The sequence below is a fragment of the Orbicella faveolata genome, unplaced genomic scaffold, assembly GCF_042242905.1.
Source record: "Orbicella faveolata isolate gen_17 unplaced genomic scaffold, um_ofav_v1 contig_24, whole genome shotgun sequence".
Taxonomy (NCBI): domain Eukaryota; kingdom Metazoa; phylum Cnidaria; class Anthozoa; order Scleractinia; family Merulinidae; genus Orbicella; species Orbicella faveolata.
In genome coordinates, this window is record NW_028301552.1 from 25,213,220 (window position 1) to 25,241,063 (window position 27,844).

The following is a 27,844-nucleotide window of genomic DNA, read 5'->3' on the forward strand; positions in this document are numbered from 1 at the left end:
TGACTTTATTGGCGATCTTATCTGCAAGAAGTCAGATGTTGAGAAGGTTTTGCTCGGTTTAAATGCTAGTAAGGTGTCTGGTCCTGATGGGGTAATAGCTTGTTTGCTTCAGGAAGGATCTTCGTCAGTTGTTCCTTCTATTTTTCACAATTGAAAGCAGAGAGTAGTCATCAATGGTTCCCTCTCTGACTGAGGACATGTCATCTCATGATCAAGTGTGCCAGAGGTTTCTATCTTGGGGCCTCTTCACTTTGTAATGTACATAAATGACATACCAGAAACTTTATCCTGCCCAAGTGAAAAGTTTGCAGATAACATGCTGCTATGTAACTCTGATTCCATGGATACCATCTCTGTTCCCGTTCAACAAGGCTTATGTGAAATGAGTAATTAGTGCAAATTGTCAAAATTTCAAGATCAAGGGCAGCAAACAATTGTTCTCATGACATCAACTCGATTCCATTAAGGAAAGTATCTTTACACAAGGATCTTAGTTTCACCCTCTCTAATGACCTGAATTGGAAAACCCATGTTGTATCAGTTGCTACAAAAGCAAACTGCATTTTGGCTTTACTCAAACACACCCTTGGCAGACGCACAGAGGCTACAAAACTGGGTACATTTCTATAGTTCCTGCAATGATTGAATATGCATACCCCGCTTGGAACCCTAATCAACAATATTTGTTGTATATATTAGAATGAATACAACAAAATCCTTCTAGTTGAATTGTTGGCAAGGACATTGCTTATGATGAAAGACTGTCTAAGCTCAGATAGAGGGATCTAAAAACCTGTCAAAACTTCTTATGTTTTGTACAACTTTTAAAGTACATCAAAGGCTTCTCCAATATAAAACAAGAAGATCTGTTAGATCTTATAACCGCGCTTTTAAAATTTAACTGTTTGCTTAGCACAACAGTTGCAACGCAGTGCACATTCCAAAGCAGTCCTTGATGATACTTTTGTTTATGTAGACATCACAACACTTGATCAACACAAGCTCTATTATTGCACCATCAGTTGTAGCCGTTGCAAAATCTCGGATGACGTAATGGTCTTAATCTGGAACTTTCTTCGGGATATGTATGGGCAGGAATGATATGAACGATACGACAATAACACTATTAACAACAGCTTTCTTTCTCAAAAGTCATGATTAAATTCAATTGGTGTTTTCTACGAGTAAAGGGCTAGCAAAGTAGTCACACGAGTCACATAATTCAAGACTTCCGTTATCCAAGGCTATCTTTAGTACGTTGGTTATTTCCCTTCCAATGACGTAATCCTTGCACGTTCTGACATGTTCTTTGCTTGGCTCGCAAATATTTAATTTTCCCTCTGATCACCAAACTTGCTCCTATGAAACAGCCAAAGAATTAATTTCATTTGCCTAAAACCACAAGAAATAATTGCAAAATTGCAAATAAATTAATGACCGTCACTTCTGGTGAAATAAACTTGCAAAGTAAACACGATCTTATTAATTTTGTCACGTGGCAAAATTGGAAGCTGCAACCTCAGTGCATTCCATGGCTGACGTAATACCTTCTTTACATGTATTTATTGTTCCCTTTGAATCCAATGCTTCGATAAAACCAAAAGAAAATATATTTTACCCACAACAAAGAAAAAAATATCCGTAAAATTGTCCGTGTATTAATGTTTTAACAGCTTTTGGCAAATAAACATCACACGTTGTGACTCAAAATTTTGCCGAGAGGGAGCTTGGGTCTGGTCACCGACAAAAAAAACAAGAAGATCTGTTAGATCTTATAACCGCGCTTTTAAAGTTTAACTGTTTTCTTAGCACTACAGTCGCAATGGAGTGCATATTCCAAAGCAGTCCTTGATGATTCAGTGATTACTGTAGACACCACATCACTCGCTCAACACAAACTCTATTATTCCACCATCAGTCATAGCCATTGTGAAATCTCCGATGACGTAACAGTCTTAATCTGGAACTTTCTTCGGGATATGTATGGGCATAAAGATACGAACACTATTAACAGCAACTTTCAATCTTAAAAGTCATGATTAAATTTGTTTTTTTGCATGAGTAAAGGGCGAGCAAAGTAGTCATACGAGTCACGTAATTCAAGAATTACGTTATCCATGGCTATCTTTAGTACAGTGGTTATTTCCCTACCAATGACCTAATTCTTGCATGTTCTGATATGTTCTTTGCATGGCTTGCAAATATTTAATTTTGCTTCTGTTCATCGAACTCACTGCGATGAAACAGCGAAAGATTTTCCTTCATTTGCCTAAAACCACAAGAAATACTCGCAAAATTGCAAATAAATTAATGACCGTCACTTCTGCCGAAATAAACTTGCAAAGTAAACACGATCTTATTTTTTATGTAGCGAAAGTGAAAGCTGCAACGTCAGCGCATTCCATGGCTGACGTAATACCTTTTTTAGCATATTTGTTATGCCCTTGGAATCCAACGCTTCAATAAAACCAAAACAAAATATATTTTACACAAAAGACAGAAAACAATATCCTTAACATTGTCCATGTATTAATTTTTGAACAGCTTTTGGCGAAAAAACATCACAGGTTGCGTGATTTAAAATTTGGCCGAGAGGGAGTTTGGGTCTGGTCACCGACAAAACCAAAAAATAAACCACGGGCAGAACATGAACCGCGTTCGGCTCATGGCCGCGCGGTTAACTAGAAGATTATGTAACATTCTCTACTGGACATACAAGATCCTCTAATAGTTATAAGATCTGGAAACCCTATAGACGTACAAATATCCTAAGTATTCTTTTCGGCCAAGATACATTGAAGACTGGAATTTCTTACCTCAAAATATTGTTGAGGCGAACAGTGTTAGTAAGTTCACGAGGGATCTGTTCAACCTACTTATCAGTGGTTTTACATTGCACTAACATGGTTAAATACTTGCTATATCTATAAAAAGTTAATCATTTTAACTAAATTAAATCTAAGCTAATACACTATAATTATGCATATTATTTATGTCACAGAATTTTATCAAATATATATTTTAATAATTAGATTTATTTATTAAAGTTGTAAAAGAATTCTACATAAAATTATAACTGCTATATAACTGTTATATTATAACTTTGAACTGTCCATTTTGTTTTTGGATTAAATTTTGTTATGGTGGAGTAATTCGCAATTATGTGACCGTACCCATACATTCTCTGTACTTGTGTTCCCATACATGCTCTGTAATTGAACAAATATTTTTTTCTAGCTTGATTAGTAGAGCTATAGATCTGAAATTATGCAGACATTATCTCTGTATCATTGTCCCTGAAACTGTCCATTTTGTTTTCAGATTGATTTTTTTTTTATAGCTGAGAAATTTGCAATTACATTGTTTAAAATGCCCATACATTCTCTGTAATAGCGTTCCCATACATCCTTTGTAATTTAACAAATATTTTTTCTAGCTTGAATATTAAAGCTATAGATCTGAAATTTAACAAATATCATCCCTGGATCATTGACTTTAATACTGTCTTTTTTGTTTTTGGATTGAAATAATTATTTATAGTTGAGTAATTGCCAAATTTGTTCAGTGTCTGTATGTGCAGTAATAAATTTTAATTATAATTAGTATGTAACAGTTAATAATTGAAGGGGTGTGTGGAAAAAGACCCTTAGTGACATCCGATAAACTGCAAGATTCTCTTAGCAAATTTTTCCTTTCCTTGTACAGAAAAGGAGAATTTGACATGAGATCAAAAGTCACTTAGGGCTTTTTTCCATACACCCCTGCAATTGATTCAAGTCTTCATGCAACACCTTGATAGCTCGCTTGATAGGATGCAGGAGTGCAGTAGTGGTCTACTGTCTTGGTGTCACTGGTTCAAATTCGGCCCAACTGGCATCTGTCTTATGAACCTCATATTGCCCTAGAGGTTTTTGTAAAGGGCAACACCTCTACGCTTTTATCACTGATCACTTTGTACTTCTTCTCTTGCATGTACATACAAAACAGTGGCATGTTACCATGGTTACCATTAACGATCATTTCCACATAATCAACTCTATGGCTCTACGATCACACATCTCTACATATAATGAACTGCATGGCTCTACAATCACACGTTTCTAGATAATGAACTCTATGGCGCTACAGCTCTAGGGCTCCATGGTTCCACGGCTCTACAGATCTATGATCACACATTCCGAGACAATAAACTCTATGGCTCTACATTTCAATACCAAGCACAGAAAAGGAATCGTTTATTACAATTTTTGCTTTAGTTCTTCTTCAAACTGTACTAAGTACTACATGTAAGTAAGTACAAAAACTCTAAACAAAACTTAAGAGTTATTTCCGTTGTTTCCAGTTATGAATGCAATTGAAAGTTTTGAATAGAAAGAAGGTTCGTACTTAGCTCTAAGTTACCAAGGAAAGTTTTGAATAAAAACAAGCGTTGTACTAACGTACTAAGGAAAAACCTGAGTAGAAACAAGAGTTGTATTTACTGTCAACTTACGGGAGAAAGTTTTGAAAATAAACAAGGTTTGTATTATAACATACAATGTGCCAACATACAAAGGAAAGTAACTGTGGCAAAACAAGCAGTTAGGCCTACTTACTTGCTCAAGAAAAGTAAATTTGGTGTTTTGAGGTCTTACCAACTACTAACCATCTAATTGTAAAACCCATTTGATCGTGTATATCATGGAAAATTGCGCTATATAAGTTTTAATTATTACTATTGTTATTACTGTTATTATTATTATTATTATTACTAATGTGATAAGGAAAGTGTTAAATTCCCCTTACTAACATTTTACGGGAAGTGTGAATATTGGTACACACCATTTCTGTGTAGCTTGATATGTTGGTGAGAATTAAATTATGCTGATTACCATTTTTTTGTTTGACTTCAAATGTTTGCTGATCGTAGAAGCACTACCTGGAATCCAGCCAGGTGAACATTTTCTGGGGCTCTCAGAATAAGTGTTACAGACATTTATGTTATCATTAAAATTTATTGTAATGATTCTAAGTCATGATTTCTTTTTGGGTGCGTGGATATGGGAAATTACATACCAGCATTCAGTATACTACCCTGTATATAGACTAGGTTCAAGCTAAATATTTAAGAGAGTTATGTATATTGCTTTAAGCGTGATCAATAGCAGAAATTTATCTGTCTAAAATAGTCTCCAATAACTTTACTTTGTACTAACTCTTTCCATTTGATTGGAAAAAAAAATGAAAATTTAACATATACAGTACCACTCACATGTAAGTTACCACAGTCTCGCCAGATGCATCTCACTTTTCTCGAGACGAGTCTCATTTCTCTTGAGACACATCTCGTTTTATTCAAGTCTTTTGTCACAGAAGCTTTCTTATATTTTGTAGGTATTCCCCTACAAAAATCAATATATTTGTTTCTTCCACTTTTGCCACACAAAAATCGATAAACACGACACCAAAGCAAAACATTTCTCTCATTCGTCAAGTTGTTCCCAACCTTACACACATTAAGACATCGGGAACTCCAGGACATCCACACACGTACATGTATTTTGCATTCTGTGCTTCGTTTCTATCTTGCTGTAAACGTAACATTGATTATGAACTCGGTACCACTATTCAGAACCAACCAATAAAAGTTACTGTTATAAATCAAATGAAAATCATTTTTAAGGGAGCAATAAAATAGACAACTTCCACAAACCTATTGATTTTACTCACTTGGCACTTGTCTCTCTGTTGAGTGCGAAAACTCCCAAGGTAACCACCAAAAAACTACATGTGGAAGTGGCGATTGAACTCATTCAATGATCTGCATTTTCGTCACCATAAGAACACAAAATAGTCCACCAAACAAAAAGCCAAGGGCTTTACCACAAGTTGTTTTGATCCTGAATAAATTTTGAGTCACTTGCTCAACATGTTGCTTAGCATGTGATCTAAATCTACCCACCATGAAAGTTAATCACCAGTATTATCTGCCGCATGATTCTTTTTTCACAAACAAATCATAAAATTTTTGTGCTGTACTGTATTAAACCCTTGCTATTTTTCTGTTCTATCTCCTTCCCTTCGTAAACTCAAGGTTGTTTCCTTCGCAAATTATGGTTGAAAATTTCATGTTCCACCATGATCCAAATGATGGATGTAAACATATCATTACAAACTTTTGATATGTTTGTTTGATGCAAACAGAGCGAGCTATCAATACATACAGTATTTCACATTGGATGGAACTTGTTGTTGTAGCATACTAGCAGTTGCTTTTGATAAGCACACCAGCTTCTTTTGGGTAATATATTCCATAGTAAATGCTTTGGTGATTCTTGAGAGAAACAATATGCATCTGGAGAGAAATGAGACATGTCTTGCGAGAAAGGAGATACATATCGCTAGAAACAAGACAAGAGGTGGTTACTTACATTTGAACGGTACTGTACAGTGTACAGTTACAGATAATTAGTAGCTACAAGGCCAGGTTAGCTTGTTATTGGGGCGAATCACTCTGGTAAGAGGAAACAGGCATGCTAGGTAAGTGTTGCAATCGTCCACCTTATTAATTCCCTTAATTTGAAACAGAGGTTGTTGTCAGGTACCCATAAATGATTACGTTATTGCAGTCATACATTCACTCACTTTCCTTCAATATGTTAGTATGACCACATATTTTACTTACTTTCCTTCAGTACGTTAGTACGACCCTATCTTTTATTGACTTTCCTTCAGAATGTATTGACAACCGTATATTTTACTTTCCTTCAGCACGTTAGTACAACCGTATATTTGACTTTCCTTCAGTATGTTAGTATAACCGTATATTTTGCTTCAGGGATCCATAGGTGACCCTCCATGGGAAAACAGTAAATAAGGTGAAAGCACGCACACGGCATGGTAGCTACACGTTCGCATGGTTCTAACATGACACGCTTATCGTGCGTATACACAAAAGAAAACAACTGATTTGAAGTAACGTGCTTATGGCCATTGTTTCCATTTGGCTAACAATGTAGAGCTTTGTACATTGTATACACAGTTACTTCTTTGTTTTTTAACACGCTAGACTTGTTAACACAGTAGATTTCTTAATTTGCATGCAACTTACCAGATTACATCGCTGGGAAAAATTGTTGTTTTGCCAGCTCTTTCTATTGCTGTTCTTACATAAATATTTCTCCAGCTTTTTGTACCAATGTTTGCTTTTGCATAGAAAAGACTCCAAGGAAACACATTGATTTCATTGTGGTATGCAGAACATAAAAATAAGATAAGGGCAGCAATTTATCCATGAAGATAGTGAAAATTCGCCCGATGAGAGTTAACCCATTGAAGCCTGTGCCACCTGTAACCGCCAGTGCGAAAAACTCCTCCATTTCCCTGTGCTGCCCGTAACCGCCCGAAAAAAAAGCACGTGGGGACAATTGCCTTTCCTACCCTCTCTGAAGACTTTTTGGTTCTCCTATTGTTCTATTGTTCTCGAGGACAAATAAACCAATCAGAATGGGCTTTCTGAGCATATTTTTAGAGGACTTTAGGGGTCCTAGAAAGACGGTTTTTCTTCTTAAAATCGCGCGCTCGAAAAGTGCAGGTAATCATGGCGCGTTGCGGGCCAAATCTAAAAACTTCCAAGTTCTTGTTTTCATTCCTGACACGGATGAATTACTGATTTGGGCTTTAAAATAGAAAGGAAAAATAAATCAATGTTTAGGTGGCCTCAGAATGGAGGATCAAGGAGTACAGAGTCCTCAAAACTTTCTGGTGAAGAAGTTTTTCTTCCTATAACTGCTGCGAAAACATGAAGATTGGGGCGCTTTCAAGTAAGTTTTGACGACAGATCGAAGATTTAAAGCAGCTTTTCGGACTTGAGAAACAAAAATGGTAATGTACATTATCACTTTGAAGTTACATTCAACTTTTGGAATGATTGGTAAAGCCACAGGCGTTAAAATGACTGCAAAAGTAGTCAGCAAAATCTTCAGCTTTCATGTTAGCGTGAGGAATAACTTGAACATACGGTCATGAAGCGAAGCACGTCTGTGAAATTTTGACCAATTTTTTGCTTTTAAATAGGTTTCTTCACCTCAGCTTGAATGAAAATTTAATGATATTGAACTTCCTTTCGCATTTCTTTCATTTGGTTCCCTGTATTTGGGAATTTTAGGTTTTAAACATGAACAGTAACTTGCATGCTGGATTTCTGCATATTTAAGGTGCTTTGTTTATTTAGTTTATTCACTTCATTCAAATATTTTTTGGAGTCTTATTCAGTTACTACAGAACCGCTGAGAAAAGAACTAAATGGCCACTAATTTAACACAGTTGAAATACGACTGATCTCAAAATAATTGGCTTGTTTTCTTCGTCTTTTCATCTTTCTTTCCCAGTGCCGTAATATTTCGTCGAGCGGCAAAGAAATTACTCAATTTCTTGTTTTCAGATCAATTTTTACATGAGTTCTTCACCTTTAGTTTTCATTGTTTTCGTTTTTGTCCTCCAAAGTCAATAATTAACTCATTTTCACAAAACTATATTGAAAAACTGGGAGAGAGCGTCATGGCGGGTGGCAGCTAATTTAAAAGCTCTGATACTGCCTCCAATTCCTTCCCCGAACCGTAACTTGAAATGCCAGACAAAATAGTAAAAGTTAAAACAACAGGTACTAGAAAATGGGAAGAGCATAATAGCAGCTCACCAGAGACATTGGAACCACGTGCAAAACTTGTCAAATCGACAGACAACCAGGTTATGGCGTCCTTGCAATCCGAAACCGAGAGAATGGTCAGAGAATCGAGCAACACGAGTCTCAAAGATATGAAGGGAATTCTGGACAACATCCAAGATACCATTGCAAGAATCTTACATGAAAATGGTTAACTCAGAGACGAATTGAAAGAACTTAAAGCATCTTTGAAATTGAAAGACTGCAAGGTGCAGAGTTTACAAGAATCGTTGTCAAAAATGTGTGAACAAAACAAGGCTTTGGAACAGGAACTCAACACAGCAAAAGTTAAGGTTAATAAACAGGACGATGAAATATACAACTTATGGGATAACCTTGATAGTGTCCCGAAGTTGTATGGTACACAAAAGACTCTCGATGTTGTGAACAATTCCTGGGTTTAATGACAAAACGAAACGAAAATAATACAAAATAGTTTCTCTCTCGATCCTCGTGTTGTTTGCGTTGTGTTCGTGTCTCTCCCCTCTCAACCTATTTCATAATACTTGTCTCTTATTACAATTTCACTCGTCAATCATCTTTAATCATCTAAGAACTCAATATGACATCTGGTTGTAACGCTACGCAGTCATGACAGTTTCGATCACGCTCCCCTAAAATTTGATTATCACTTAAATTTTACTTTTATCCCGATCAATGTCACTTGAAACTGAAAAAAAACGATTCAAAGTTCAATCATCCGCGGCAATCAATCTGATTTTAGCTCCTGCGACTACTGCTGCTCTTCTTCTCTCAACGGTTCTCCCCTGCACTCTAATCTCCGCTAACTCCTCTGTGTTCCTTTCAGGTGGGCTCCGTATTTCGAGAGGACACACCAGCTGTATTGGCCTGTGGATTTGGTTTCCCTTGTGTAGCAAATCAACTCCTCTTACAACTCCGTCTCTGCCTCTGATGTGTTTCAGAACACGACCTTTCTTCCATTCTCCTTTGTTCTTCTCATCACTGATGATGAGTACCACCTCTCTGATTTCTGGGTAGTCACTCTCGCCTCTCTTGATTCGGTGACTTTCCATAAGGCCGTGAACATACTTCTTCTTCCACCTCTGCCACACATGCTGCCTTTTCTCATTCAATCGTGCATGTAACTTGGTGACTTTGCCTCCGTCCAACTCCATGTCTTCTACGGTATACGATTCTTGTCCCCACGAGTGTGTTAGGCGTCAACACTTGCTCCTCTCCTGTTTCACTTTCCATGTATGTCAAAGGACGGTTGTTGAGATGTTGTTCGATATCCATCACTACAGCTTCAAATTGTGTGTACTCTAGGCTTTCTAGATTTGGTTCCAGGTCTGCTTGCTCTTTCCTCATCCATCGGTCTCTTGCGTAACTCAACTCCTTGGTTGTCAACGGCCCTGTTCTCTTCTTCGTTCTATGTTTCTTGGTGAGTGAGTTGTGTTTGAACCGTAGAGCCCACGCGGTGACTCGGAAGGTTCTCCAGAGTTTGCTTCTAGCGAGGAGTGTGTCCCACTCATCAGGCTCCTTCTTGGCTGAATAAAGCGTTTCTTCCTTTTCTGGTCTGTGTTCTTCACTGACGCTTTTAGTTTTCTCTAATTCCGGCTGTTCAAGCCACTCCTCCTCATGTAGCAACCACTCCGGCCCTTCAAACCACTGCCCTTTCTGCATCTTCTCTAGTGAGGCACCACGGCTTCCTAAGTCTGCCAAATTCTTGTCAGTTGCACAATATCTCCACTGGATTCCGGTTTCTTGAGTGATCCCAGCGATCTTCCTCACTCGATTGGATACGAATGTTTTCCATGCTCTTCCTGGGTTGCAGATCCAAAATAGCGCAACCATGCTGTCCATCCACATGTTCACTGAAGTGATAGGCCACCGCCCCAGTGTTGTCAGTAAATTTCTCACCATGTTTGCGGCCATCTGACCTCCCACCAGTTCTAGCCTTGAAATCGATGTGTTACATTTTGAAATCCTCGATTTTGACGTTAGCAGCACCTTCACAAAACCTGTTGAGTGTTCCACTACAGCAACGGTCACCGCTGAACACGCTATGTTACTGGCATCTGCGAAAGCGTGGAGATGTACAGCCCTTATCTTACTGATATCTCTGGCTACGCTCCTGGGCACCTTGATGTTCCTCAGCTGACTACTCCACTTGAGCCAATCTCGTGAATTGACACTGTTCACTTCAGTGTTCCAGCCAACCTTTTCATCACACACCTCTCTGTAAATTTGCTTGCCCTCTACCATGGTCAGTGAAATTATGCCGAGTGGATCATAGATACTTGAGAGTTGACTGAGAATGGATCGTTTTGTTGGTGCTTGTTCACCCTGTATCTGTGCTTGGATCTCTAGCATATCCTCCCTCTTGTCCCACACGAGTCCGAGCAACCTGCTTGGATTGTCCTCACTATCTAATTCTGGAATGTTGGACTCCCACTTGTGTACTGGGAACCTGGCGCCTTCAAGAATCTCAGTTGCTTCCTGTTTGAACTCCTTTAGTTCCTCCACACCCCTTCCGGTTTTCATGAGATTGTCCACGTAAGTGTTTTCTTTTAGCATTTGGACAGTATCCTCTAACTCCGGCAGTTGTTCATTGAAATGATGCTGAAGGGTAGCCCCCAGCATGAACGGGCTAGCTTCTGTTCCGAAGGGCACTCTTGCAAAACATAAATGCTCTTCCTTTCAATTTATGTTGAATAAGAAGCGGAACGCATCCCTGTCCTCCTCCTTGATTACAATCTGTAGGAACGCCTTTTGAAGATCTGCCAGCAGTATGTCAGATGACATTCGCGCCCTAATCATGATGTCCCATAGCAGCAGTTGTAGCGGTGGGCCGGTGTGCATGCACTCGTTCACACTGTTGGCGAGTGGATGTGGTTTCGTGCTTGCATCGAACACCATTCTCACCTTGGTTGAAGTAGCGCTCTCTCTCACCACCGGCTTGTGGGGCATGTAAAATACACGTTCACCCATTGGCTGCTCTGGTGCTTTCTCGACGATGTTCTACTCGATCTGTTCGTAAACTATGTTGTCATACTCAATCTTCAGCTCTTCGTTTCTCTTCAGTTTTCGTTCTGCGTTGTGAAGACGTCTCCTGCTGGGCTCCTCATTTGTATTTGAGAGCTTGGCACCTGGAATCCATGGCACGCCCACCTCGTACCTGCCATCACTTCTCTTCGATATGCCCTCTTGAAATTCCTTGTAGATGTCTAGCTGATCGTCTTCTCCCCGGTCCTCTACTCCTAAAATGTCAAGCGAGTAGTCTTTCATACTTGTCAGTCTCTCTCACATACATGCAATTGCTGTCTGTGTATTCTCTCCCACCATGAACAACCCAGCCAAATGTGGTTCCCTCAACGATTGGATCTTCTGGTTTGCCCTTATACACTTGTTCCGTCCTGATCTTGCAGTAGGTTGCATCCCCGAGTATTAGATGGATTGGATACTCTTTGCTTGCGGTTCTGTAAAACATCTTTCCCTGGACATGTTGATATTTCTCCTTCAGTTCTGAAAGGGTGGGCCTCTTGATAGTTGTGAAATCTGAGTTTGCTTCCTGTGATTTCTATTTTCTCGCTTGCCTTACTGTCGATTGAGTTGATTGTCACGTCATAGATTGGCATAGACTGTTTCTTCGTCTCATTAACCGTTACAATGTGGCGTGACTCGTGACGTATTGGGTTTAACTTCAACTTGTTAGCTGCTTCTTTGGAGATAAAGTTTCTTCCCGACCCTGTGTCTAGGTAAGCCCAAAACATACTCCCCTGGATTTTCAATGGTACTATGGTGGGTAGGGACCTTTCCTTGACAGACGGCGCGTATCCGCTTAGCGTGGCGTTGGGATCTTGCGTCTCGCTTCCCTTGGACCTATCACATAGGCTGGTGTGGTGTTTGCTCTTACACTTATAGCACAACCTGTTTTGACATTCCTTCCCGGTATGTCCTGGGCGGGCGTAATTGAAACATAGTCGTCTTGCTGCAAAGAACTCTCTCCGTTTCGCGATTGTGTCATATGTTGGGCACGATTCTCCCCAGTGGTTTTTCTCACAGAACAGGCAGTGGGGCTGTTTCTGGCCAAAATAACTACGTTCCCTTCTTTTTGGTTCCGTTTGATCTTTGTGATTGTCTTCGGGTTTGTTGCACTTGAGCCATTTTTGGATAGAATTGATCAACTTTTCCATGTTCCAATCTTCCCACCCTTTGTCTATTCTCACCAAATCGGGTTTTACTTGGGGAAGCTTGTTCAGGGTTGACAGAACAAAACCCTTGAGCATCTCTCCCTCCCCCAGAGTTTGCAATGCGTCAAAATTCTTGCTTAGCCTCTCATAAAATTCGCGCACCCTTTCGTAATTTAGTCGTCTGGTAACTGGCAAGTTAATTATCTCTTCCATATGTGCAGTGACAACAGTTTTGCTCTGTCCAAACTCAGTTCTCAACCTGTCCCACGCCGTCTTGTACCCCAGAGTACCCGGCTTTAAATTAGCTAGTCTATCTCTTACCTTTGGGGCCACCAGCTCCAAAAGGTAGCCGTATTTTTCCTCGTCCGATAATGGCTTGCTGTCTATTTTTGATGTAAACATGTTCTCAAACCTGATCCAGTCAACCGAAGTGCCATTGAAAGGGGTTATCTTGAGCTCTGGCAGCTTCACACAGGCAGCTTGCGCGGCTTTTTCCATCTCGATTTTCGTTTCTGTTAATTTTAACTCCGCCGTCATCTTGTCTTCCCAAAGTTCCTTCTCTTGTTGCTGGATCTCGTGTCTAAATTTCTCCTCCTGCTTGAATTTTGCTCTGAGTTTCTCCTCCTCGGCCTTTTGACTTTTGTTTCGCTCTTTTTCCTCCAACACCTTGCTTAGTTTGGTTTTCATTTCCAAAAGCGGCACGTATGTGGCCTTCAAGTCCTTTTTCCACTGTCTCACCTCTCTCTGCGTCGATATTCCGCGGTCAATTTTAAGTTCTTGTAGTGTTGACATAAGGTCATTTAAGCGGTCTTGAATTTCATCCGTTCGCTTGCAATCTCGCTGTAATCGCAGTCTTCTTAAAGCTCATCGCTTTCCTTTAAGTAGAATTTTAGTTTGTCAATTTCTTTCTTGATTTTCTTCTCGAGATCTTGTTCTTGTTGTGACATGCCTGTCTCACCTTGGTCGGATTTCTCGTTGTCTGAGTCTCCCATGTTTGTGCAAGGTCTTGTGTTGAAATCACACTCCTTTTCTCCCGGCAAATCCTGGTCCCGGCACCACTTATGTCCCGAAGTTGTATGGTACACAAAAGACTCTCGATGTTGTGAACAATTCCCGGGTTTAATGACAAAACGAAACGAAAATAATACAAAATAGTTTCTCTCTCGATCCTCGTGTTGTTTGCGTTGTGTTCGTGTCTCTCCCCTCTCAACCTATTTCATAATACTTGTCTCTTATTACAATTTCACTCGTCAATCATCTTTAATCATCTAAGAACTAAATATGACATCCGGTTCTAACGCTACACAGTCACGACAGTTCCGGTCAATAGTTTAGAACAATATACAAGAAAAAACAGCCTGGAAATCCATGGTGTCCCAAAAGAAGTGTACAGCTCTACGGAAGAGGCGGTCCTCGCAATCGCCAATGCGTTAGATGTTGACATTTCATCAAATGATATAGAAATATCGCATCATCTTAAAAGAAGAAGCAGCAATACCGCAATTATCGTTAAGTTTGCGAGCCACAAAGTTAAAACCAAACTATATAAAGCAAGAACAAGGCTCAAGACAGCGAAAATGTCAAGTGTATTTCCAAGATGCCCTGTATCCATTCCAGAGTTAAAAGATCACATCTTTATTAATGAAAACCTCACAGGTCACAGATGCTTTGTCATGGGTCAAGCAAACAAGATGTGGAGAGACAGTTTACTTCTTTGCTGTTGGTCCTTGGACGGTAAGATATTCATAAAAATGTCGCCTGATGGATCCCCCACTAGGATCTTTAGTGAAAACGACCTTAAAAATTTGTAATTAACCATTTTGCGGAGATCTTACAAAAACCGTAAATATCGTATCGAAGTGGAAATTTGCATATTTTGAGGGAAATGAGATCGAACGGGAAGGAGGAAGAGAGGCTAGCACTTTTTCGCTTTGCTTCCCTTCCTTTACAGAAAGTTTGGAAGTAGAATTTCTTTTTTTTCTTTTGGAAATTAGAAATACTTTCAAACCTCCCAGCATAGTCACTTTTTTAGTTGTTGTTGTTTACTGAGTGCGGTGTTTGTCTTGTATTTTTTTTAAGAACTGTGCAACTTCACTTCGTAATTCTTTCATTCATCTTGATTACTTTTGCGGTTACTAAGTAAGTTAGTCTCTTAAACGTAGCTCATTTATATTTCTAAACTCTACTAGTATTTTTGCCTGTTGTCATATTTTCGTTTTCTTATTTTTTTTCTCTGGCTCAAGCCTTTGTTGCTGTTTGTTAGCGTAGCTATTGTGCATTTAAGAATAGGTGTTAGGTTTTATTCGGTACAATATTATGAAATTCATCAAAATCTTATCATTGAATGTAAGGGGGTTACGTAATCACGTCAAGCGAAGGGCATTGTTTTTGTATCTCAAGAATCAAAAAGCAGATTTCTATTGTCTTCAGGAAACCAAAGAGGCCAAACTCTTTGTTCTCTTTAGAGCGTCTGTCTACTGATCTGAATGGTAGATTGGCTATCGCAAAAATCAAGCTAGGTGATGAAGATTTTTGTTAGCTTCCGTTTATGCTCCATGTGATTCCCAACAGCAAACTTTGTTTACACAGAACTTATGTACAGATATTGTCTCTAAAACAAACACATCCAGAACTATAATCGCTGGTGACTGGAACACCACTCTTCATTCAATAGATAAACGTGGAGGGCGACAATGGCAAGAAACAAGTTACAGGAACTCTCTTTTTAGTTTTATGGACGAATTATGTCTTGTTGATGTTTATCGAGTCCTACACCCCAATAAAAAGGCATTTACTTATGAATCAAAATTTCTGAAGGTTAAATCTAGAATTGAAGATTTTTCTTGTTGCACAGTCTTTTAAGTCAAACATAAGAACAGCTGAAATCCGCTCCTCAATTTCTCCAGACCACAAGGCCATTTACTTGAGCGTAGAAATCAACGATGCGTTTCATCGCGGCCCAGGCATGTGGAAATTCAATAACCAACTATTAGAAGATGAAAACTATGTTCAGCTTATCACAGGACGTTTACCGAGAATTTTAGCAAAGTATCAAGAAGTTGAGAGCCATCAACTTTTATGGGAACTTATTATGATGAAGTTTCGCTCTGAAACCATATCATACTCAAAAGCTAAACACAAGGAATTTAAAAACAGAGAAACTTATCTCCATGGAAAACTCGATGCCCTTGATAATGATATATGTCACAGGAACAACCACTTCAACCAACCACTGTTGGATGAATATGAATCAATCAAGACAGAACTCAAAGATATTTACGAAAAAAAAAGGCAAAGAAGCCATGTTCCATTCAATAGCCCGCTGGATTGAAAAAGGTGAGAAACCTACCAATTATTTTTTCAATTTAGAAAAGCGAAACTTTGAGAAAAAGGTTATTGCACAGTTAAAACTTGAGAATGGTGAGATTATTTCGGACATGAAACAAATCAACCAAGAAATAGAATTATTTCATAGCCATTTACTAGAAACAAAATCATCTGGCTTTCTTTCCACGAATTTCAGAGACAACTTTTTCGCCTTTGTTGAGGACCTAGACATTTCCAAATTGTCTTTTGAGGAATCAGTGTCTCTTGAATCTCACCTAACACTTGATGAGATAAAAAACGTTTTAACATCCTTTCAGAACAACAAATCCCCTGGAGAGGATGGCTTTTCCAAAGAATTTTATGAAACATTCTTTGACCTAATTGGCACACATCTCCTTAATTCATATAACGAAGCTTTCACCAAAGGACAATTGTCAATATCTCAAAGGTGTGGCATTATCTGTTTGATACCAAAGACGACTCCTGCCTTATTGAGCTGTCCAATTGGTGACCGCTTACTCTCTTAAATGTTGATTACAAAATCTTGGCAAAAGCAATCGGCCAAAGAATTGAGTCAATACTGTCTTCGATTATACACTCTGATCAAACAGGCTTCATTAAAAGTAGATTCATTGGCCAAAATGTTCGGCTTTTAAATGATATCATGAAATATACAGAGGCCAAAAAACTCCCAGGCATCCTACTTTTTATTGATTTTCGTAAAGCCTTCAACACCATCGGATGGAATTTTATCCACAAGTGTATTGAATTATACAACTTTGTGTCCAAATATTACAAAATGGATATCCATTCTTTATAATAATGTTGAAAGTGGTGTGATGAATGGAGGTTTCATGACTAATTACTTCAAAGTCTCTCGAGGTGTCCGTCAAGGGTGTCCCCTGAGTCCTCTTTTGTTTGTGTTAGCAGTCGAAATGCTAGCCCTCAAAATATGCCAAAACCAACTCTGCCGGGGCATTGAACTACCAAGTGGAGAGAACGCTAAGATCTCACAGTTTGCGGATGATACAACCCTGATTCTTGAAGATAGTACATCACTTAGAAATGCCATGAATATAGTTAACTTATTTGGAGTATTGTCCGCTTTGCAATTAAATAAAAAGAAAACCAAAGCCTTGTGGATTGGTGCTTCAAGCAAAAATAAGATATAGCCTTTAAAATTCCAGTGTCCAAAAGATCTCAAAAAATTCCTTGGAACTTACCTTTCCCACGATGCAGCTGCCAACAACAACAATAATTTTTATGTCAAAATAAGGAAAATGGAAACGAAGCTTAATATATGGCGGCCGCGGGACCTGACGCTCTTTGGGAGAACTATGCTAGCAACATCTCTAGGTTTGTCTCAGCTAATCTATACTGCCTCCATGCTTTCTGTCCCAGAAACTGCAATACAACAAACCCAAAGTAAACTGTTTGCTTTTCTATGGAAGAATAAGAGAGATAAGATCAAGCGACAGGTTCTGTTCCACCCCTTATCTAAGGGTGGGCTAAGCTTTCCCTGCTTCAGGACTGTTATAAAAGCACTATGTCTCAGTTGAATAAGTAGGCTCTTAAATAACACTCATGACACCTGGACGGCAATCCCTAATTACTACTTCGATAAACATGGCGGGCTCCTTTTTCTTCTAAACTGTAATTACAGTGTTGCGAAATTAGACAGAAAAATCCCTCTCTTTTATCGAGAACTCCTTGATCACTTTCAAGAACTACGTAGCAATTACGAAGATCCCTTGAAACGCGAATTCATCTTGTGGAACAACAGAGATATCACTATAGAAAACAAATCGGTCTTTTGGAAGGCATGGCGGGATAGTAATGTTTTTGTGCAAGACTTGCTGCACAATCAAGGTAATTATCTTTCACCACAAGAATTCAGCAATAAATATAACATCAAAGTTAACTTTCTGCAATACTACCAAATCACCTCAGCTATTCCCGCTTATCTCAAAAGTTACGCATCAGTTCATATGGACCTTGGGATCTGAATTCAATTTGCGAAAACTTTGATTTCCAGCCATCTAAAGATATCACTCTCAATTTAAAGAAAACTTTCTGCAAGCAGTTTTATAAACTTTTTGTAGAGGAAATCAAAACAGAACCTACTGCTATTAAATCATGGTGGAAAAATTGTCCTGAAGTTGCTGACAGTTGGGTGAACTATATCCAAAACAATTGCAAAATCACTTGGGATAATAAGTTAAGACAATTCTATTTCAAGTTGTTGCACAGAATACTAGTCACTAATAAAGAACTTAATCGATTTGGAATACCCACTGACTGTGTCAAATGTGTTCTGTGCCATGAAAATGACTCTATTAAACATGCATTCTTCGATCGTCAATCTTTCTTGAAATTATGTGTCGAGTCTCTTCAGTGGTTCAATAATTTACACCAAATCAATGTCAGCCTAACCTCGCTACAATGCTTTCTCAATTTACCAACACCAAACACCAATCTTTCTGATAACCAAAAAAGGATTTGCGTCTTCTTCTGTTATATGCAAACCAATACCACTATGCTTGCAAAACAATGCAAAAACAAGATACTTCTGAATTCATATCCAAATTTATTATCCAGCTTGAAACAGACAAATGACTTGACGTGACTATGTTGCCCTTTCCCCCAGCTATATACATTTGTACAAATCTAGAGAGACATATTGTTTGTAATATTTACTATCGTATACATTATCGACTATTTTTCATTAGTATATTATCAGTTGTAACAACCCTCTTTTTTGCACTAATTTCTTAATTTGTTGCAATATTGCAATATGTTTTTATCAATAAAATAAACTATAAAAAAAAACCTCATTTCCACAAAGTCAATTTTCTCAGCTTCTGTGGGACACTTTGTCGCACGGTAAAGAAATAAAATAATTTCTTGTTTTCTCATCAGTTTTACACATCAGGTTGAGTTCTTTTTGTTAATATTTTTTAATATTTTGACCCTTCATTTATTCAACTTTAAATAAATGATGTCTCAAAACCTGACCTTGTGTATGTGGTTACTGCGCATATAGTTTATTTTTGTGCTTTTGTTCGCTTTGAAATATTCCAAAAAATGCCAGGGAATTAGGGGTGGGTCGCAGGCAATTTCATTCAGGCGTCAATGGGTTAAAAGGAACAGAATCATAATAGTAATAACAGTGATGATAATAATAATAATAGTGATAGTGACAGTGACAGTGATAGTAATAATAATAATATGAGCCATGCATGTGTAAAACTGCCTTTTCATATCGGCTAAACTATTTTTTTTTGAGTTGATTTTTTAACATAATCTGTTATTTTGTAGCTAAGAGAGAGCAGATTTGTCAAAAGTAAGTTATTTTGAGGCCTCTTTGAGATTTTAAAAAATAACTTATAACTTGTGCCATGTTTCCGCCCTGTCACATCGCAGCATGATCAAGTAACCAGTGCATAACTATTTTCTCCACTACATCTCCACAGATTTTTAAGTGAAATAGGCCATTTGAAAGGTACAATGGGCCACAAAAGTAGTTGAGACACTTAGGAAATGACGCTTTTCGATATTTTAGCACTTGTTCTATTTTATTTGCACCTAGCATTAATTCTCTGATATCCCTGCCCCCGCAATTCAACATTGTGTAGACACTGTGGTCTGTGTAGTCTAAGAAATAAAAAATCAACATTGTTTGGGGTAGAAGGGGGGAAAATGTGTCCAAGACGCTCAAAAATTGAATTTTACTGCCAACTGTCTCAACACTTTTGTCGCCCATTGTCTGCAACAGAAAAGTGTAGCACTTAATTGAAATGTATGCCATCACTTTATTCCGGGATTTGGGTTCTTTTCATGGGAAAATTATGGCAAGGTCACTCATTAGTACAAAAATTTAAGGAAATTATCAACTTTTTGGGAAGTTTAATCTTGCGTGACATACGTGCATGACATCGCCAGTTTAGGCTGTTCGTCATCTCCACCTTACTTCTCTCCGAAAAAGGAATGCAATAATAAACTAATTGTTGAATTACAAACTATGGGTGGTACTCCCAAAGCAGGCTATCTTGGAGTCATTCAAACAACTGATTTACAAGAAAATCAACGGGTAACTGCAGCCAAGCACGGGTAACCACGAATTGACTTATCAATATTAAGAGTCTCCTTTTAACCATCATTTGGTTATGCATGGTTACTAGTAGGTACTTGTGGTTACCGGTGAAAAAACTGCATTTATCTGCATTAAATAATCATTATTCCAAGCTGAACTGAAAAAGGAAGGAAAAACTTTGTACAATAGCAATTAAAATGAGATACTATGTTATAAAAGTAACTTTTGGGCTCAGAAGGTACTTTTTTATCGGTTTAGCGACAGTTTACCAAGTGTAATGACATCATTTTTATGTCACTTACGTGTTTGAAGCATTCTGTTAACAGCATTCTGTTCAGCAGACAAAATTAAATAAGATCACTTGTTTTATCACACTTTTGAACATCATGTCACAAGTTCTCAATGTTTTATCAATGGTGAAGTGTTAAAAATGGAATTAATTAACTGTTCTATATAACTGGTTTACCAATGGGAAGCCGTTGAAAATTTGCCCTGTAAAAGTTGAAAAGCACTTAAACCATCGATTGATATAAAATTTTATGTGCTCAGTACAATGCCGTTATCAAAATGATATGCAAACGTTACGGTGACATCATTTTAAGGTCATCTAAGATGGTAAACCATTGTATTGAGGTCAGACAGAGAGTTTTTTGCCACAGAACGGTACAATTTCTGTTTTTTCGTCAAAATATGACAACTGAATAGAAAAAAACTTGCCATTGCATCATAGTGAGAATTAAGTTGAATGAAAGTGATAAAGACACTCTTTGAACGCTTTAAAAGTGAAAAAGTGGCGATAAACACCACCTTGAGGGCTAAATATGGATCAAATTATTAATGGGATAGACCAGGTTTCGTCTTTGCATCGATATTTTGGTGAGAAAAAAACACTTGCCACTTTTTCTTTAGTCACAAATCACTCTGAACCATGCATTTAGTTGCTTTTGTGAAAAGTAACTTGCTAGAGCTTGGATATATAATGGAAATAGCCACAATTTACATAAATAGACTCCAGACAAAGGACGCCAAAGTAGTTGAGACACTTTTAGGAAATGATGCTTTTCGATATTTAAGCACTTATTCAATTTTATTTGCATCTAGTGATAATTCTCTGATACCCCCAGAACCCCAATTTCATGTTGTATAGGCATTGTGGTCTGTGCAGTCTAAGAACTAGAAAAATGAACATTGCTTGGAGGGGAAGGGGGGGAATGTGTCCAAGACGCTTGAAAATTGAATTTTACCGCCAAGTGTCTCAACAATTTTGTTGCCCATTGTAGGTGAATGTATATTTTGTAGTACATAATGGTTTAGAGGCCACGATAGGTTAAAATCATACTGTATTCCACTCTACTTTCTGCTGAATTGCAACACGACCCATTTATCTTACAACCGGTCACAGTGCTAACCAACTCAGGTAAATAATTTTTTACCTCCACTACATCCCCACAGATTGCCATTTGAAAGCTAGGTGAATGTAGATTCCACAGTACATAATGATTTAGAGGCCACAATAGGTGGCAGCCAAATCAAAGTGGGTATGTGCCACTCAACTTGGAAAATGGATCGTCTGTTAACAGTGACAATTTTGATGCCACTGACTTCAGGTTTTAATCTGCAGGTTATGTTAAAGTTAAAGCCCACTGGCATTGTTAAGAAATAGAGCACAAGGCAACGGTAAGACACTGTCGAAAACATTCATGAAGTTATCAGTCCAAGAGACCGAGTTATCCTCGTCCAAGAGACTGAGACAATTATAAAGAAGGTACCACTTCTTGTCCCATCACCAAAGCAAGTAATAATTCTAATTTTCATTCCTTTCATTTTTTTTGGTCTTTATTTTCCCAGCCAGTATCAGTGGTTTTTTCTCTCTTTGTTACCTTTTCTCATCTTAGAAATCAAAATAAATGCGTTCAGCGTAGAGTCACCATACCACAAGGACAGCACCATGTCTCGTCCGCCCAACAAAGCTAAGCCCTGTCTGGCAGGGTTCATACTTGGATGGGTGACCAAATAGGAATACCCTGTGTTGTAGTAACTTCTTTTTTTTCCTTCCCTTTCCAAGGCGATATTAAAGACTGCAGAACTCCCAGCCTTGTGTAATGTCATTTCTCCTATTTGTCAAATATTTGTTCCTCATTTTGTCATGTCGGTCTTTATGTGTATTCATTTACAATATCGTATAAATAAACAGCAGAACACGTCGTTCAAATTCTCCTCAATTCTTTTGACTGTTGATTGTCTAAAACGTTTAATCACGGCTTGAATCATTTGAAAAAATTCATACAGCTCATCAATTTTGTAGCTTTCAATGTCTTCTTTTTTGGCAATCGAGTATGGTTAAGCCTGTATGAGCAGGCACCTTCGGGAAATGAGCTATTTATATAATTACAGGTAGTTTCCATTTATAAAAACCTATCTGCGAAATTTTTTATAATGCAGAGTGTTTCTGTTGTAAGATATTGAGTACTTGCATCAGAAATTCAGAGAATAACTAACTTGACACGGTGCAAGCGATTGTAAAATGGCCTTAAACGGTGGATGTTCGAAACCCGGGGGGAAACTCCAAGATGAAAAGGTCAGGGATTCTCATCATCTTGAGTACAAATCAAGAATTCTGGTATCACTTATGGTGTTGACGACGAAATGTCACCCTTTTTAGCTGTCAAAGTATTCTTTAGGGTGTACTCGAAGAAATAATAATTAAAAGAAATGCTCTCATTTAATTTGTTTTTAGGCTTGATTTCCGCTGATCTCTCAAGTACGCGACTCGGGTCTACAAGTGCGCATGGAATCCTTTCTTAAACAGTGGCTGGTAATCAATCGAACCTATTCCATTTTAAGTGATATCTTTTAGGGGTCTAATGGAGCTCAAACAACTCCCACATTAGTCACCTTTAGGAGTTAACTTCACATTTTCCAATGAGCATCCCTGACCTTTTCATATGGGAGTACCTCCGGGGTTTCAAATGTCTAACAGGGAGTGAAGGAGTGAAGGAGTGATGGAGTGAAATCGCTTCACCACTACAACTTGTAAAATAAAACGCATGCCGTATTCACTCTACTTGCCGTCAAACTCCAATGCGATCCATCTCTTTTTCAACTCCAAATGGCTAACCAACTCATGTAAATTATATCTCCACAGTTTTTAAGTTAAATATGCCATTTGAAAGCTAAATGAAAGCAGATTCTGCAGTATGTGAAGATTTAGAGGCCATGATATGATAAATAGCCAAAAACTCATGCCATTTTAAACCAAAATTACCATCAAATTGCAGCATGATCCATGAATCTTTCAAATATTATGTAATGTAAAATTACCCAAGTCGTTTTGCCCTAACTCAAAAAAGATAACAACAAACAACTTACAAATATTTCCTCCTTATGACGTGAACTGGTAGATTGAAGTAACTGATGAACTAAACTGAAACTCTATGCAATCTTAGGAAACGAATCACGTGATGATCTACGAGTTAAATCTTAAATCAAGTGTAACACACGTAGAGGAAATGTTGCACACGTTTGAATCCTACATACCTACATAACTTAATTGAGTGATTCAAAAGGAAAAACTTGAGTAATATATTGTCACTATGTCCATTCGAAATGGTCCATCACAATCAAGTCAATAAAGAAACAACTGTTCTCTGACATTTCAAGCAAACTTATTGCTTGAAGACATAGACTGTGAGCAGTCCCTCTTTTGCTCGAAAATCTGTGGGGGAAGAATGCAAAGAAGAACGCAACATAAGCGAGGGGTGGGTCATGAGCGTGGGAGTGTGATATTCGAAGCCGCAAGCCACCCACACTACTGGCCATTTGTGGCTTCACTGCTCGCCACTCATATGTCATGCTCACAGTCACACTTGCTTTGCTTTCTTCATTTCGTTCTTTCCCACAGATTTCCAAGCAAAAGAGAGACTGCTTGCAGTCTATTGAAGACATCAAGATCAAGAATGTTTAGCTGCTCTTGTGGAGTCTAGGAGCCTCTAGAAGAACGACCTTGTCAATGGGACATTCCAGGACCACGGACTTGGTTTTCCGCGTGACTCTCCTCACAAGCCCATCTCTCTTGTTTAGTTTTACTTCCAGGATGTGGCCAAGGGCCCACAAGTTTTCTACCACAAGTACAATGTCTCCAGTTTCAAAGTAACACCTTAACCATTGCAGTAATTGCCTTCTAACTTATAGCAATTCAACTCTCAGGTACTGACTTTTAATCAAAGCAGCTGTGAGCCACTGAACTTGGATAAAGATTTATGAAAAGTCTGAGAATGGAGTTTTTGTATTAATTAAATAACACGAGTCCATTCACAGCTTATGTCCAAACATAGTTGTTCGAAATTACATTGAGTTGTACAGTCTCCCGCTACTCCAGCTCCGTTGAGTTGGTTGAGAATGAAGGCATTGGCAAAAATGTAAGAAGATCCCCAAATGCAAGAATGAGAAACATTTCCTTTACTCAAACAAGTTCAGCAACGACTTATTTGAAGGATAAGCTGGCTCGTACGACCTTCATGTGACTTTCAGGCATTTACTTGAGCCTGCTGTTCTAAAAACCCAATGTTCTGAAGAAACCAATAAAATGAATATGTTTAACCCATTGACTCCCGTGCTGCCCGTAACAGCCCGTGTGAAAAACCTCTCCAATTTCCTGTGCCGCCCGTAACCGCTAAAAATAAAGCACATGGGGACAATAGCCTTTCCTACCCTCCCTGAAGACTTTTTGGTTCTCTTATTGTTCTATTGTTCTTGGAGAAATAAACCAATCAGAATCGACTTACTGAGCATATTTTTAGAAGACTTTAGGGGTCCTAGACAGACGGTTTTTCTTCTTAAAATTGTACGCTTGTAAAGTGCAGGTTATTATGGCACGCTGCGGGCTAAATGTACAAACTTCAGAGGTCTTGTTTTGATTCCTAACAAGGAGAAATTACTACTTTGGGATTTAAAATAGAAAAGAAAAATACAAATTAATGTTGAGGTGGCCTCAGAATGGAAGATCAAGGAGTACAGAATCCTCAAACCTTTCTGGTGAAGAATTTTTCCTTCCTTCAACCGCTGCATGACGATCAGTGCGCTTTCAAGTGAGTTTTGAACACAGATCACGGAGTTGAAGCAGCTTCCTGAACTTAAGAAACAAAAATGGTAATGTCTATTATTGCTTCAAAGTTGAATTCAACTTTTGGAACAATCGGTAAAGCGACGGCCGATAAAATGACTGCAAACGTGGTCAGGAGAAACTCAGAGATTTCACTTTAGCATGAAGAATTAATTTGAACATGCGGTTGTGCAATGAAGCACATCTGCGAAATTTTCAAAATTTTTTTGCCTTTAAATAGGTTTCTTCACCTCACCTTGAATGAAAATTTATTGTCATTGAACTTCCTTTTGCATTTCTTTCATTTAGTGCCCTGTTTTGGGGAATTTTAGGTTTTAAGAGTGAACAGTATTTTTGCACGCTAGCTCTGCATATTTAATTTACGGCGACCTCCGTGGTTTGTTTGATTAGTTTATTCGCTTTGTTCAAATATATTTTTTTGAGTCTTACTCAGCTATTAAAGAACTGCCGAGAAAAGAACTAAGTGGCTTCTAATTTAGCACAGTTAAAATACGTTTGATCTCAAATTAGCTTGTTTTTGTCCTCTTTTGACTCACAACTCTTTCTTTCGCAGCGCTATAATATTTCGTCGTGCAGCAAAGAAATTATTTGACTTCTTGCTTTCAAATTGGTTTTTACATGTGCCTTTCGCGTTTATTGTCCATTGCTTTCTCAAATGTTAGCCATTTTAGTACAAGAATGGAAATTCTGTTGTATTTGGTTTCAATTTGTTCTCCGAAGTCAATAATAGCTCATTTTTGCACATTCAATTTTCTCAGCTTCTGTCAGGCATTTTGTCACGTGGCAAAGAAATATGTAATTTCTTGTTTTCTTATCAGTTTTAAACATCAAGTTGACTTCTTTTTGTTGATATTCTTTAATATTTTGGCCCTTCATTTATTCCACTTAAAATAAATGAAGTCTTGAAGCCTAATCTTGTGTGCGTGGTTACTGTGCATATGGTGTATTTTTAGCGCTCGCGCTCGCTCTGAAATGTCCAAAAATCACCCGGGAATTTAGGGGTGGGTCACGTGCAAATCATTCAGGAGTCAGTGGGTTAACTGATCTTCTTTAGAGGCAGATGTGGCCCAGTGGAGTAGGTGATGGCCTGGAGTGCAAGAGGCTATGAGTTCAAATCCTACTGGACACTATATTTTTTACCTTTTTTACTTTTTTTGCATATTGAAGAATATGTTTATATATACAAAAAACATTCACTGAAACACAGCGATTGCCTTTCCAGTGTGTAACAAAAAAACATTTACCACAACACAGCATTTGCTTTCTGATGAAAAATCATTTGGAGCTTTTAATTATTTGAGAATTCATTCAGCTCATCAATCTATTTCCAACTTAAAAATATGCCAGCCTTATTTGAGCCCTAACTTATAACTAGTGTCAGATAGGATTGCAAAGGAGAAACGATGAAGATTTCCCTTACAATCGAATCGAGGAGGACGAACCTTGAAGTCTTTTTCCTACAAGACCCTTGCATTCGTATTTTAGTTTAAATGCGACTTGTGTCATGGTGTTACATTCAGATCAATCATACAGGGCGCTACTTCCATTGAACAGCATTGAAATGGTTTAACAGTGAGAACTTTGAGCTAAAAAACATAAGCTGTCGACCATGCAGAAACGATCAACAAATAAGAAACATTGCCACAGAAACAAATCACTTAGTGAATAAATCTTGTTTGACTTGGTGCTGAGGAAGAGAAATTTTTTCTTCTTCTCGAAGAAAGATAAATGACATGAGGAAAAGTTGTTGATGTGTTTGTCTATGCCAATGTCCTAGGATATAAATCAAGAAAGTTCCTTGGTGTGACATTTTATCAACCCTTGAAACTGTGCTCTTGGTAGCGACGGAAGTATTTTGATGATGACAACACATTTGAATACCAAAAAAGTTTCATGTAGGTCATGAAGACTGTTGGTGAAGTCTTCCTTCAGTTGTTTGGGCTGGGACAATTTGCCTTTCAACTCCTCTTCAATGCTTTCTCTCTCAGAGTTAGAAGCAGATTTCTTCAACTTGTTGGATCTTGTAGCATTGACTTCCCAAAAGTTGGAAATACGTCAAGGTTTTGACAGAGTTGTGTGAAATTGATGGCACCTTCACATTTGATGAGTCGAATACTGCACTTTTCCAAACATCTGCATAGGTGCAGTTGATTGTCGCATTTCAATGTACGTAACTGGAGAGATTTAGAAAATGAATTGATCAAGAGGTTAAATGCTAAAAGATTTTTAAAACACATTTTAAAAAGTGAAGGATGTTTCGGTGCTATGTTATGCCATTATCAAGTTAAAAATTGAAAAAGTATAAGGTGTACTAAGAATATATAAAATATGAAACAATACATAAACTATTTGCGGGTCCTACAGGTATAATTGCCAAGGTAAGAAACAAAAAAGAAAAATGTACTAAAGGGTCAAGTAAACAGTTTGGCCTGAATGGAGCCGGC

General features: G+C 38.1%; 1 protein-coding gene and 1 pseudogene across 6 annotated transcripts in view; both read right to left on the minus strand.

Annotated features, from left to right (window-relative positions):
- Nucleotides 1–27,844, minus strand: part of LOC110051717 (COP9 signalosome complex subunit 3-like) — a 226,401-nt gene that overhangs the window by 91,736 nt on the left and 106,821 nt on the right. The gene's annotated exons all lie outside the window — the stretch shown is intronic.
- LOC149111025 (uncharacterized) lies at nucleotides 9,156–27,411 on the minus strand (annotated as a pseudogene).